This window comes from Hippoglossus hippoglossus, chromosome 20 (assembly GCF_009819705.1).
Source record: "Hippoglossus hippoglossus isolate fHipHip1 chromosome 20, fHipHip1.pri, whole genome shotgun sequence".
Lineage (NCBI taxonomy): Eukaryota > Metazoa > Chordata > Actinopteri > Pleuronectiformes > Pleuronectidae > Hippoglossus > Hippoglossus hippoglossus.
The window spans coordinates 19,924,019-19,936,822 of record NC_047170.1 but is presented as its reverse complement, the minus strand read 5'-3'; the positions used below and the strand labels follow the sequence as shown (position 1 = coordinate 19,936,822).

General features: G+C 45.5%; 1 long non-coding RNA gene across 1 annotated transcript in view; it reads right to left on the bottom strand.

Annotated features, from left to right (window-relative positions):
- LOC117753971 overlaps window positions 1-11,289 on the bottom strand; it is a 22,345-nt gene extending 11,056 nt beyond the window's left edge. The window contains exons 1-2 of the long non-coding RNA XR_004612335.1: window positions 11,266-11,289; window positions 8,538-8,544 (exon numbers count right to left, since the gene is read on the bottom strand). This is a non-coding gene — a long non-coding RNA (uncharacterized LOC117753971). The remainder of the gene's footprint in view (window positions 1-8,537; window positions 8,545-11,265) is intronic.
- Between the last annotated feature and the right edge of the window lie 1,515 nt (window positions 11,290-12,804).

Below are 12,804 nucleotides of genomic sequence, written 5' to 3'. Positions count from 1 at the left end.
TAGGTCATCGCTCCGCACAGGAAACGACAACAAGACACAAACAAACTGATTCAGGGTTTTCTTTTGTCTTCGTGTGAGTCTAATTCTGTCTCCGTCCTCTTTATGTCTCTTTCTTGTTCTCCACTTAAAATAACTCTGTGTGTGTGTGTGTGTGTGTGTGGTGTGTGTGTGTGTGTGTGTGTGTGTGTGTGTGTGTGTGTGTGTGTGTGTGTGTGTGTGTGTGTGTGTGTGTGTGTGTGTGTGTGTGTGTGTGTGTGTGTGTGTGTGTGTGTGAGAGAGCTGTCATCTCATCAGGACATGACAAAAGCTTCTGATGAATAAGTAAATGTGGAAATCTCCTCTCTCTCTTCCTTCTCCTCCTTCTCTCGTCTCCTTCTTCTCTTCTTCCAAAGATCATACGAGAGAATTCCCTCTGAAGTGTCAGCGACGCACTCGCGCACAATGGAAGAAAATAAATAATAAATCAATTTAGAAGAAGCAGGAGAACCTCTCCTTTTTTTATAGTATACATTTAAATGAGCTGAAGAAGCACAGCTTTGTTTGCCAGAATAAATAATGAACAGTGGGATTATAATCTGCTGACTGACATGTTCCTCTTCAGACAGGTTGATAATGAAATCGACTGCAGGGTGTTGATTTCCTTTCAGATGATTTAACTTGGTTTATCTTGGTGAACTCCTGTGTCCACAGTACTGACACCAAACAAGTTGAGAGCACGACCCCTTTATCAGTTCATGAGTCTTTCACAGACATAGTTTCTGTTTGTCAATATTAATGGTTATTCTAATGAATAAATGGGCTTTAATTTGTATTTAGATCTCACTCTTAGTCTTGTTCTTTCCTCAGCTCCATCCATCCAATCCTCACCAGTGTCCCTGGCGCTCCTCGTGACGACCATCGTATTTAACACAGCATGTAAATCTGATGCATCACAGTTTTACTGCTTCCGTCTTCAATCTTAAACGAGCTCAGAAGACGGTCAGAGAAGACGAATGTCTTGGCCGTGATGCGGCTTGACTTCCCAAGGTCGGCGTTGTAGTTCGCTCACATCGGAGGAGCTGCCAGCTGTAACGAGGCCCAAGTCCATCAAGAGGAAGAGCTGAACCATTAAACCAATCATCTTTTTCACTTCAGCTGCTCCTGCCAGAAAATATTTGAGCGCTTCCAATTTGTCTGTTCTTGATCTGCTCCCTCATCTGTAGTTCATTATTCAGATTGTGTCAATCGAGGCTGCAACACACACAACAGAAACGCTGTGTGTGTGTCTGAGGTTACTGAGGTGCGGTTTGGCAGATTTCTAACGCCCACGTTTAGATTTCACACCAGCTGCTCGGTGCTGGTGCAGAACAAGAGAATAACTCTCATATATCTGCACAAAAATACAAGTGTGTCCACGAGGGAATAACTCCGGCTCTTTTCTACATTTAAGCCAAAGTTAAACATGCTTCAAACTTATTTCTTTTATTACAAGTAGGACTTTAATTGACCTTCTACACAATTTACCTAGAAGGAATTTTAGCTGTTTTCTGACCCAGTGAAGTCCAGACATGTTCCTGAATCATGTCCCCTGTGTTGTGTCTGACAGAAGAGTCCAAAGGGACTTTTATCCAGATTGAATTCACTTTTTTATGACACACTTGTTAGATTTTGGGCGTCTGGATCTGAAATAATCACAGATCCACACTCGGCTCTTTAACGTCTCTGAATCGAGTTTGATTCATTAGTGACTTGTTTCAGATTCTCTCACTTGTTGCTGTTTGTTTCACAGATCTACCTCGAGGCTTATTTCTCTCTGCTCTCACTTGTCTTGTCCTGTGTTGATGAGGATTGTGTTGGTTTTTTTTGTGTAAACTTGTGTTTGGTCGTTTGTTTGCTTTGTTTTCTCCACTGCACATATTTGTCTTTGTCATCTCCTGTCTGATTTTTCTTTAGTATAAATGGACTGAATGAAACCAAAGTGTTTGTGTGTTTGTGTGTTACAGGACCTATGCACTGCGGCGGGTGCGTGATGCCTTCAGGGCCAACAGGAAAGTAGAGGATCCAAAAGCTGTGGCTCGACTGATGGAGGAGGGACAGCGGACAGCGGCACTGATACAGAGACAGGTCTCACACACACACACACACACACACACACACCACACACACACACACACACACACACACACACACACACACACACACACACACACACACACATTCTCTGTAGACTCGGGTTAACCAGGTTGACTAGAATGCAGACTGACCACCTGTTGTGTACACACACACACACACACACACACCTCTGGTCTAATCACCTCACTGTCGGTCACTTTGTTCCTATAATGCGTCAGCAGCCTCTCAGCCAATCCCACCAGAGGATTGTCAGTCTGCCTCTTGCTTACTGCCTTTCATCTCGAACACACACTGATTATGTACACACAGCTAAACGTGTGTGTGTGCATGTGTGTAATAACAGTGAGGATTTATGAGTCACGTAGGTTTGTTAATGCAACACACACACTCGTATATTTTTCCATGTTAGCAGAACACTGTCAGTCGACTGTTGAGTTTAGTGGAGTCAATTTAATGATGAAATTTACATACTGACACTGTAATGAAAAATAACAGATGGAAGAGTCGTCGTGTTTATGCAGCACTTTTCTGGAAGAAAAGAAAAAATAAACCCAGATCAAAACGAAGGAGAAGATGAAATACAACCGAACAATAATCAGATAAAGTAACTGAATTAATGTTTCTGTCATCAAAGGGACGATATGATGATATTTTAAAGATTAAGAACAGACTGTTGAGAATGTGTTGAAGACGTTACTGACCAGCTAGCTGTGTCCAGTCTTGTAATACCACTTCAAGCCTCAAGAGGCAACAGTGACTCAGAGTCCAGTCTGAAGTTTGATTTGTGAAGAAGTAACAGTTTAGTTTATAAACCTGTGTTGCGTCTTATGATGCTGCTGCCTCCCTCGCCTTCCTCATCCTCGCTCTCCTCTTCCTCATCCCCACGTTGTTCAGCCCTCGTCTGTCTGAATCAGCCTCGGGGTCATTTCCTCCCGTGGTGCGGTTGTTTTGAACTCTGGTTGTTCCCGGGTGCAGAACAGAAAAGACAGAATTCTGCAGTGGTTTGTTGGTGTTGTGAACGTGGCCCGACCTCGATCTGACCCATGGGGAGCGGCGAGGTCGGCGCAGTTTAAGAAGGAAACAGTCGACACGACATCAGTGTGGTTCAGATGAGCTGCGGAGGCTCTGTTCACGACTCCGCATCTCGCCCACACTCACGGATTCATGCATCAGAGAATCAACATGGACCGTGTTACATAGCAGCTGCAGTACTACAGGAGGCGCACACACACACACACACACACACACACACACACACACACACACACACACAGCCCTATAACATAATGTGACCACCACAGAATACTGCGACTAAAAGAGCGATGAAGAACCTTTGCACTCAAAGCTGAAAAGAGTCTAGAGCTTTGTCCCAGTTCTGAAAAAGCCAAACCGAAGTGCGACTGTCCGGTGGAGGGAGGATTTCCATGATTTGCGTCTCTAGCTTGTTTCGCACTCACTGCTGTTGCCTAGCAACAGGGCTGTGGTTGGACAGGCCGAGAAAGTTTGAGTCCTTGTCCACACTGCTGCAGATATATTTTTAAGTAAATCTTTGTTGGTTGGCCTGAGAAAGATTCACCCATTGGAGACGTCTTTGCTGGGATGAAAGGACACATCTTTCCTTCACATTTGAAGGGGCCTTGGTAATGAGACGGTCCGGTCGCACTCAGGCTGCAAATGTGGCCCCTGAAAGATGAAACCTCTGATTGAGACACAGCTCGTGTGTGTGTGTGTGTGTGTGTGTGTGTGTGTGCGTGTGCGCCGCACGCTGAGTGTGCTCGTGTCTCTGCATCATTGACTGTGTGAGCTGAAAAAGTTTAGTTTATTCTTAATTGTGTCTCTATGCCTGCATGTAACTTTGAGTGTGTGTATGTGTGTCTTTGTAAGTTAGTTAGGGAGTAAACATGATGGATTGCAACTGCAGAGCTGCCTCCATTGGTGCAGGAGAAAGTGTGTGTGTGTGTGTGTGAATGTGAGAAATGTGAATGAAAGAAGGGAAGTAGAGCACAGAGGAGGACGAGACAGAGTTGTAGTGAAAGGTGGACGCAGACTTAGTAGACATGATGGACAGATGCTCTCTGTACAAACAAACACTCAGGAACAGAAATACTTTATTTGTAGGACGTGTTAATGTTGTGGCTTCATTTTATCATTGTGTGTGAGCGAGTGTGAGCGTGAGCACCAGCCTCTGAAGAGCCATTTCTCAGCCATTACTGCTGCTTAATGTCACCGCAATGTCACACAGCCTTCGGCCATCTTGGCTCAATTGAGATTAAATGCCACATCGGGCGCTGAGTTATACCTGTCATGTCAGGGGGGAAACTGGCCCAGCGATGGCTCTCGGGGTTTGAACAGAGTTCCAATCAGTGCGAGTGAGCACACGGACGATCTCCACGTTGAGGTGAAACAACTCCAAGGTCTGTGGGATTCACCTGTTCACCCCATGTGCAGGTACTCATAGACTGAAAACCAAGATGGACGACACGTCTCCACTTCCTCCCACTATCCAGAAGCGAAGCCTCAATATCTTGTGCTGATAACATCATCTGGATCCACAGTCTGCTGAGGTGATGGGGTGTGGAGCCACCATGTCCCACCGGCCACCAGGGGGAGATCAACACACTGCTTCCCTTTTTGGAGCCGTGATGTCGTCCATCTTTATTTACAATCTGTGCAAATAACTGTGTTGGCCACAGACACCGGGGTATAAATAACATCTGCTGTTTGGTTAAGGCTGTAACTTTGCCTCTTAATCATTCTGCAGCTCTATCCAGAAGAAACATGAATAAATGTTTCTACTTTATTCTCCCGACAGGTTGGATGTTTAACTTGTTTTCGCCTTGTAAAGATTTTTTTTTGTTTCCATCTATCGGTAGATTTATGGATTCTGCAAACTCATACTTAGTTTGCAATTAGTTGGTATTGGGTTATATGAGTTATGACGCCATAAATCTACAATAACTAATTCCCTTTTCCTCTGTTCCCCTCGGTGAGTCCGGCTTCCGACAACAAACCCACTGTGGGACAGTATGAACATATCATTTGCAGTTCTCGTGTGACTGTTGAGTTTCAGAGAGAGTTATTAGGTTTTCTGAACTATCAGGGTAAATGATGACCGGTTGCTGTTTTCTACTCAACTATTACTGAGACCTCAAAATGGTCTCTCCATTTCATTCCACATGAAATAACTGCAACTACGACCAGACAACAACCCAACGAAGAGCTCGCCGGCAGAGGATCGACCCCTTTTCTTTTCTGACTGAGGTTCAGCTCTGCTCCTGCTCCCTTTGGGGAAACCAGCGATTTAAGGAAAGCCTGAAGCCGACAGGAGCTGAACTGAGAAATGGGATGACACCATGCGTGAAAGCCTGCGTCACCTGCTCCTCTCCTCGCTGTTATCATTCCCTTTTTTTTTCTCCTGCTCTTCCTCCATCTTTCAAACTGCGGAAAACCCCCCAGCCCTCCTCCCTCCGTCTCTCAGAAATCCCATGCCCTCATTCCAGCTTCTACACCTGACTGCCTCACAAGTGCTGGTAGCTTTACCAAGCTGTAGACAGTCACACACAGCTACTGTATGTGACTCCATACTGTAAAACAGGCTATTAAAGAGGGGAGAGAGCTGCTCAGGTGGATGAAAGCGTGAAAGGTTCCTGTCCTCCTCCTTCTCTGACTCATAAAATATTCTACTGAGGCAGCAGAAGGAGCACGGGTCCAAGTGAAAGTCAGCTGAAACAAAGACAGTGCTGGGTTGGTAAAAGGTGATCCAAGCACCCGGTGAACCTCAAAGTGAAACAGGTGTTTCAAGCGTTTGTTTGAATGCCTGAAAAAGATTTCAGACGTGTTAACCTTTAGACGAGACCAGGATCATCGCTGTAGTCTGAGTGTTCTAGCACCTTGTGTTGTAGGTCTGTTGGTTTGGCTCCGTGCTCAGAAATGGGGGTTTGCTTTGCTCAGACATGAGTTAATTTCTTCAACCTGAACAAGTGTTGAAAGGAATCATAAAAGTAAAACCCCAAATATCTCTTCTGCAGCAGGAGTCCAAGAGAAGTGTACTGTGTAACATCAGATCTCTTTCTCCTCTCATCTCTCCTGGTCTCCCTTGGCCTTCCCATCATCACCATCCCCACAAACATCTGAGTACTGAAGTCTGAAGTATTGATTTCTGACTACTGAAGCCCTCAAAGATTCAACCCACCATCCCCTGCCTCCCTCAGAAGCTGCAGAGCTGCTCAGTCCGACTTTGAAAATAGCCGGCGTTAGACAACACCATTATTACAGTAACATGTCGTGGAGCCCTTTGCTCCAGTAGGTTTTTCGCTTTTTTTTTTTTAGTTTGATATAATCTCACTATGTTACATTACAACCATGAATCATTTACAGCTTTAGAAACCACACTCCGTCTCTTCTGCTTGGAGGAGAGCACAGCGTGAGGTGGGCTGTGTGGTGTCAGCAGTGATACAGGCGTTGTACCAGTCTGTTGTGGTGAAGAGGGAACTGAGCCGCGAGGAGGAGCTTTAAATTTACCAGGCGATCAACCCTCACCTGTGGTCATGAACTCTGGGTAGAAACAGACGGAGATGGCTAATATATATTGGGATCCTCTTGGAAGTCTTTCATTGGAGGTTTACCAGGCACAGAGTAGATCCAGGACCAATCCCATCTGGCCTGGAAATACCAACCTTTATTTTGTCAAATCATAAGGAAACATTATTAGAGACAATTTGCTCTCAGTCTAATTAAGAAACTCGATTTAAAGTAATTCAACAGCGTATCCCATTAGTGCTGACCGTTGGCAGGCCCTTCAGTCCTTCTGGGTGCTGTACGTGACTGCTCACTGGATGAATCACTGTGTCGGGGGGGGGGATAGATTTCACATAAACACTGATTGCTCTTTGAGAGGAAAAGAGATGTAAAGTCTCAAAAACATCTCTGTGGAGTGTGTCATTCTGTTGCTACAGGATTTCAGCAAATGTTTGCACTTTGACAGTAATTCAGAATAATTGTTTATTATGTGTCCTGCTGATGTAACCGTGGGAGCGGTGGAAACCATGTTTTCACCAGATTGCTCTGCTGATACGAGTGTTTGGTTTTACCTTTAACACCTAAACTCTGCAGCGGCCATGGGTCACAAGCTACAGTATACAGTGAGCGTCATTTGTCGGTTTTTCTTCTATTCTTAGAAATCTAGGTCTGATGCAATAATGATTCTCAGTCCACACACACACACACACACACACACACACACACACACACACAGCTACTGCATGATGAAATTCATTGACTGGAGAAGGCAATGTGACGCAAGGACAAAAGTTAGAAACTGGGGAGGAGGAGGAGGAGGAGGGCATGAGTGAGAGGGGAGGAGGAGGAGGAGGGCATGAGTGAGAGGGGATGAGGAGGAGGAGGAGGAGGAGGAGGGCATGAGTGAGAGGGGATGAGGAGGTGAAAGGAAAAGATCCAAATGAGTGTTTTCTGATCTGAAGAGGTTTCACAGACGCTCGTCATCTCAGAGTCTGTAGCTGCGAAGTTTAGGTCAACTTGTCCAAATCCCACAAGAGGAAGGACGGCAGAGACGATCTGCTGCAGCTCTCAGGAGTTCAGCAGTTTAACTGAATCGCTGCTTGAGTTTTACTCCTACGTTCTTTGGTTACATCTAATGACGATGTTGGTGTTTGTTTGATTGCGTTGTGGTGCCGTGGTACCAGTCTCTCCTCATAAAGTTCTGCCACTGTAGAAATCTCTTCGGATATACTGCAGCCATCCACCAGGGCCCGATAGAGACGATTTGGTTTTAGCATTTGACTCACGTACGGGAAAAATCATGGAAATTGTCTTTGGCCACAGGAGAGAAGACGTGAGCCACAGTCTCCAGTGTCAGACACTTTGTTTGTGCATCCATCACCTCCGCCCTAAGGCTGCGTTCAGACCTACAGCAGCTCTGCCCCAGGAGATGACAGGAGCATCGTTCTGTAAATAAACTATAAGTTGAGCCTGCCCAGTGACGTCCCACTGCTTCAGCCTGCAGTCATTATTCAGTGTCATTTTTAGTCGTTATTATTGACTGTTGGTAAAAACGAGCAGTGAATGGATTCAGACTGAGGAGAGAAGCGTCTGCAGCCTCAGCAGTGGAGCTGGTCCTCAGCCACATGTGGATCAGTGTCTTCCATTAGTCTGAAGTGCAGGACTGTCGTTTCATAACTGACTGAAGGACTCTCCGCTCTTTATGAGTCACTCGCTCGGTTTCTTTCACTCTGTTTCTCTTCTTGTTCTCCTCTTCAGCAGATTGCCAGCCAGTCAATCGATTCACTTCGCTCAAAACCACTGCTTCTCATTTTCCTCAGCTCGGCCGTATTGATGTGTGTGTGCGAGGACGAGTGTCCTCGTCTCTGTCCTTCCTCTCCTTCTGTGCGGCGCTGTGATACTGAGACGAGGAGGCTGAACCTGCAGCTCAAACCTCAAACAAACGTTATTGGAAAAGGTCCGGGTGTCCGCTGGTACCCGAGCAGCCCGCGGCGGCTTGAGCTGCAGTATTCAGGATCTAACTGGACAACAGTGATGGTTTTGTCTTAATGAGGAGTGGACTGAGATCTGAGGCTTTTGTTCTGAGCTCAGAGACAAGAAATCGGGTTCGACCTAAATCTATCGAATCTGAATCCAGTATCAAATCCTTTATGGTGTCTCATTAAGTTTAGTCATTTCCAAGTAACTGAAGATACAAGTAACAACAAGTCCAGGTTTAGGTTCAGATCTTTGATCAGCTGTTGCAGATCACTCACCTTCACTCACCAACAATCTTTGACACATTAACCCTCTGAACATTCTTATGAACTCTGGCTCAATTTTCAATATAAATAATCCTTTAAAACGTTGAAACAAATATTAAAGTATTTTACAAACTGGGAACCAGAACAGAAACTGGTGTCAGGCCTGATCTCCATCTGTGAGACTTCGCTCATGTGGACAGACTTGATGTTTCCTGTCGTCTGTATCCTCCTGATGTAAGAGAGGAAAATCAGGAATTAAATGGTGTCTGTGGGGCAAGAAGGAGAAATTGCAGAAAGAGGAAACGGAACAATGGAAGCGTAACAGCTCTTGCAATTTAAAACCAGCTGTCCTCTGTGTTTCCTCCTCTTTTCCCCTCCTTCCTTTCATCCTCTCTGCCTCCTCTCGCCGTCTCTTGGTGCGACGGACTGAAACGGGAGATCACAGCAGAGTCTGGCTGCCAGGGAGGGAACTCCCCACACACACACACACACACACACACACACACACACACACACACACACACACACACACACACACACACACACTCACTCACTCACTGCAGGATTTCTCTGATATGTGAGAACAGTCTTCCTTCGCTCCCTAATTAGTCTTCGCTCCGAGTGAAAAGATTTAACGTTAAGAAACGGAAGCTGCTCGTCTGTTTTACTGTTTTCTGTTTATTTGCATGTGGGCGTCACCATGACTCCACCATCGCTTACTCGCATTTTAATTACTCTTTGACTGCACCGTGATTGGGCGGTGCCAGGTCTTGAGTGCCGCCATCTAATTGGCCGCGAGCCTGTGAAGCAGGTGGGGCCTTTTTTCTTTTTGAGCCATTGTAGCCAATTAACAAGACGAGAGGCGGTCAAACGAGCTCGTTAAAGCAGATGGGTGGGGCCTAAGTGAAGGGGATTTCCAAGGTCACACACACACACTCGGTAACAGTAAGAGGGATGTGTAAATGAAGACGTCCCATTGGTCCCTTTTTTAAGACGTCTGGCGCTCATACACACTCACGCAAAAGGGAGAGCAGAGGGAGGCTCCTCTTGCAGTGCTGTAGAGTGTGTGTGTGTGTGTGTGTGTGTGTGTGTGTGTGCGTGTGCGTGCAGCAGTAAAACGCCTGTAGTATCAGATTCAGATTGAAGTGAACCCTCCTGTCGGTGCTGATCTTGTCTCGTGGTTTTCAGAAGGATCAGTTGTCAGTGGCGGTTGAGTGGAACCAGTACAAACCCACTCCAGACATCTGGGTGGAGGCTGGTGGTGTCTCTGCAGCAGGATGTTCACTGACTGCTCAGACTGAATCAGGTCTCCTCTCGTGGTTTTTATATCTCTGCGTCATTTTCCAGAAAACATTAAATGGTGTCATGAAAATGGTTTATTAGATAAATAAATTATACTTTATTCCACTGTGATAAAAGAACTTTGTCAAATTACCTTTGTAATGTATTTATTTTCTCATGGACACAGACTTCAAGCAGTGTTAAGTTTAAGTATAACGCGTCACCAGGGAGTTTTCTCTATGTGGCTGTTTGGTGCGACACAGATTTGGAATTTAAATTGACTCTGAGCTGAGAGATGTGAACAGATGAGGAGGATGGATCAATATTCTCTACTGTTCTCATATTAATAGACTTGTACATTGCTTTGGCAGCAATGACTTTTGACAGCGATGCCAATAAAGATTCTTAAATCTCCGAACTAGAACAATAAGGAGAGAGGGAGAGAAAATAAGAGCAGTGAAGTGAAGTATCAGCAGCTGGAGAAAAATTTAAAATGCAGAATTGATCAGTTAGAGGTTAAAAACTTTGGTCAATGTAAGAAATAAAATCACGTCTCAACTTAATTGTTTCGTGTCACCTAAAGGGAAGATGTCAGGACATTTTCCAGAGTTAGTGTCTGAAAAGGCTGAATTGTCACGGAAATCCGTTCAGTACTTTCTGTGTAATCCTGCTGACAACAGACAAGATTCCTGAATCACTGACAACGTACATGTTGTTGTTCATGAGTCTCTATGAGAAGAAATGAAGAGAAGAAGGAGGTGGAAGATGTGATGACTGCAGTGATGCACAGAAAGACAGTGTTGAAAACGTCCCGTAGTGTTCCTGAACACAACACGCATGAATAATTAATTAGGAGTCGAAGCCAGAGGAGACTCTGGCACTTTGGAAAACACACACAGGACGTTTCACAGGGACGTACAAATACTCCAGCAAGAGACACACACACACACACACACACACACACACACACACACACACACACACACACACACACACACACACACACACACACACACACACACACACAGGAACAAGCTGGAGGACGAGGTAGAAAAGATTGAAAGAGAGTTTGACAGCGGAGGCCGCCACCGAGGCTCCTTCACACACAAACACTCAGCAGGAAAGCAGAGGACAAATTAAGGGAGGCAGGGAGGGACAAACGAGGGACATACGGGAGGTTAAGGGGAAGAATGAGAACGGAGAGATGTAATTGCTGGATTAGCATGAATCAAAGCAGCGGGATGCTTGAGATGCAGAGACACCGACCTTCATAACGCCACCCCAACCCTGCTGAAGTGTCCTTGAGCAAGACGCAGAATCCCTGTGGTGATCAGGGACATATCAGCAGATCAGCTGTTCGTGTGTACGAATTTGAAGAAGCCATGACGGCAACATGAAAACATTAGAGAGAGAAAAACCCTTCAGTCCACAATGACGCAGACGTTCTCTTCCTGATTGGTTCTAATCAGTCACGTGACTCGACGACCAGCGGTGGACGTAGATCTGACTCCAAACGTCGGCTTCCTTTTGTCTGAATGTGTCAAGGCCCTAAACTGTAACTGTCAGAAAGTGGAGCTTCGTCTGACGTCTGTGGAGAAACACGAGGTTTAAAAAGAGAAGAGCTGAACTGAGTAAAACCGTCTGTTTCTTGTTTGGAGCTTCAGGCAACAGAGTTTGTGATAAAACACCTGAAAGGTCCCAGCGAGAGACGAGAGAGACGAGAGTGTGAAGTTTATATTTCTACAGAAGCTTCACCTCCATTCAACAGACCACAGTTGATTCAGTCTGTCTGGTTTGTCTCTCGCTCTGCGGTCTTCCTGTCGTCCTCTGCAGCCTCATCACTGCAGTGACACTTTGCCTCTTCGCCGCCGCTCAACTTTGCATCAACTTTTCACACATTAATGAACTCCAGTTGTTTTTTTTCTTCTCACTTTTCATCTTCACTTTTATTTTTGGTCGATGCTGTTGGCACAGAGACATTTACCTCGTGTGTGTATAAATCAGATTAAATGCTTTTATTTCTTCATCTCTTCTGACATTTGAAAGTCTCAGTGAACAAACTGTCTCAGTCTCTCAGGATGTAAACGCTTCTTACCTAATGTCAGCGGTGACATTTCACACACCTTCATTTCATAGGTTTCCACCTCAGCGCTCGTCCTGTCCTCCGTTTAATCTCTTAGATGTATCGTCCTTTGCCAAATGTCTCGAAGGATCATGATTTATAGGAACAACCTGGAGGACGAGTGTAGAAACTAAATACTACACAACATGACAGACGACGCTGATTAAAACATCAGATCAAGCTGTTCTGGGAGATTGTGGCTGAACGACACCAGAGTCGAACGTCGTTTATGTGAATGAAACGTTATGAGGATTCTTCATCTTGTTTTCCGTCTCGCTGCTAAACACTCAGCGCTGGAGTCAGTCGTCAGACAGTTGAATGTGTTTCCTCTGCCGACCGCTCGCCTCTCATCTCCTGACAAATGGAAAGTCTGTAATGGTGCGGAGCGCTCCTTATGCTCAGTTTATGATCTACCTGAGCACCTCTCATCCTCCTGCTTCCCTGGCTCTTCATCCCGGCCTCCTCCTCCTCGCTCATGCACTCAAAGGCCTCCGTGAGTTTCAGCTTGACAACAGCCGGAGGTCCGAG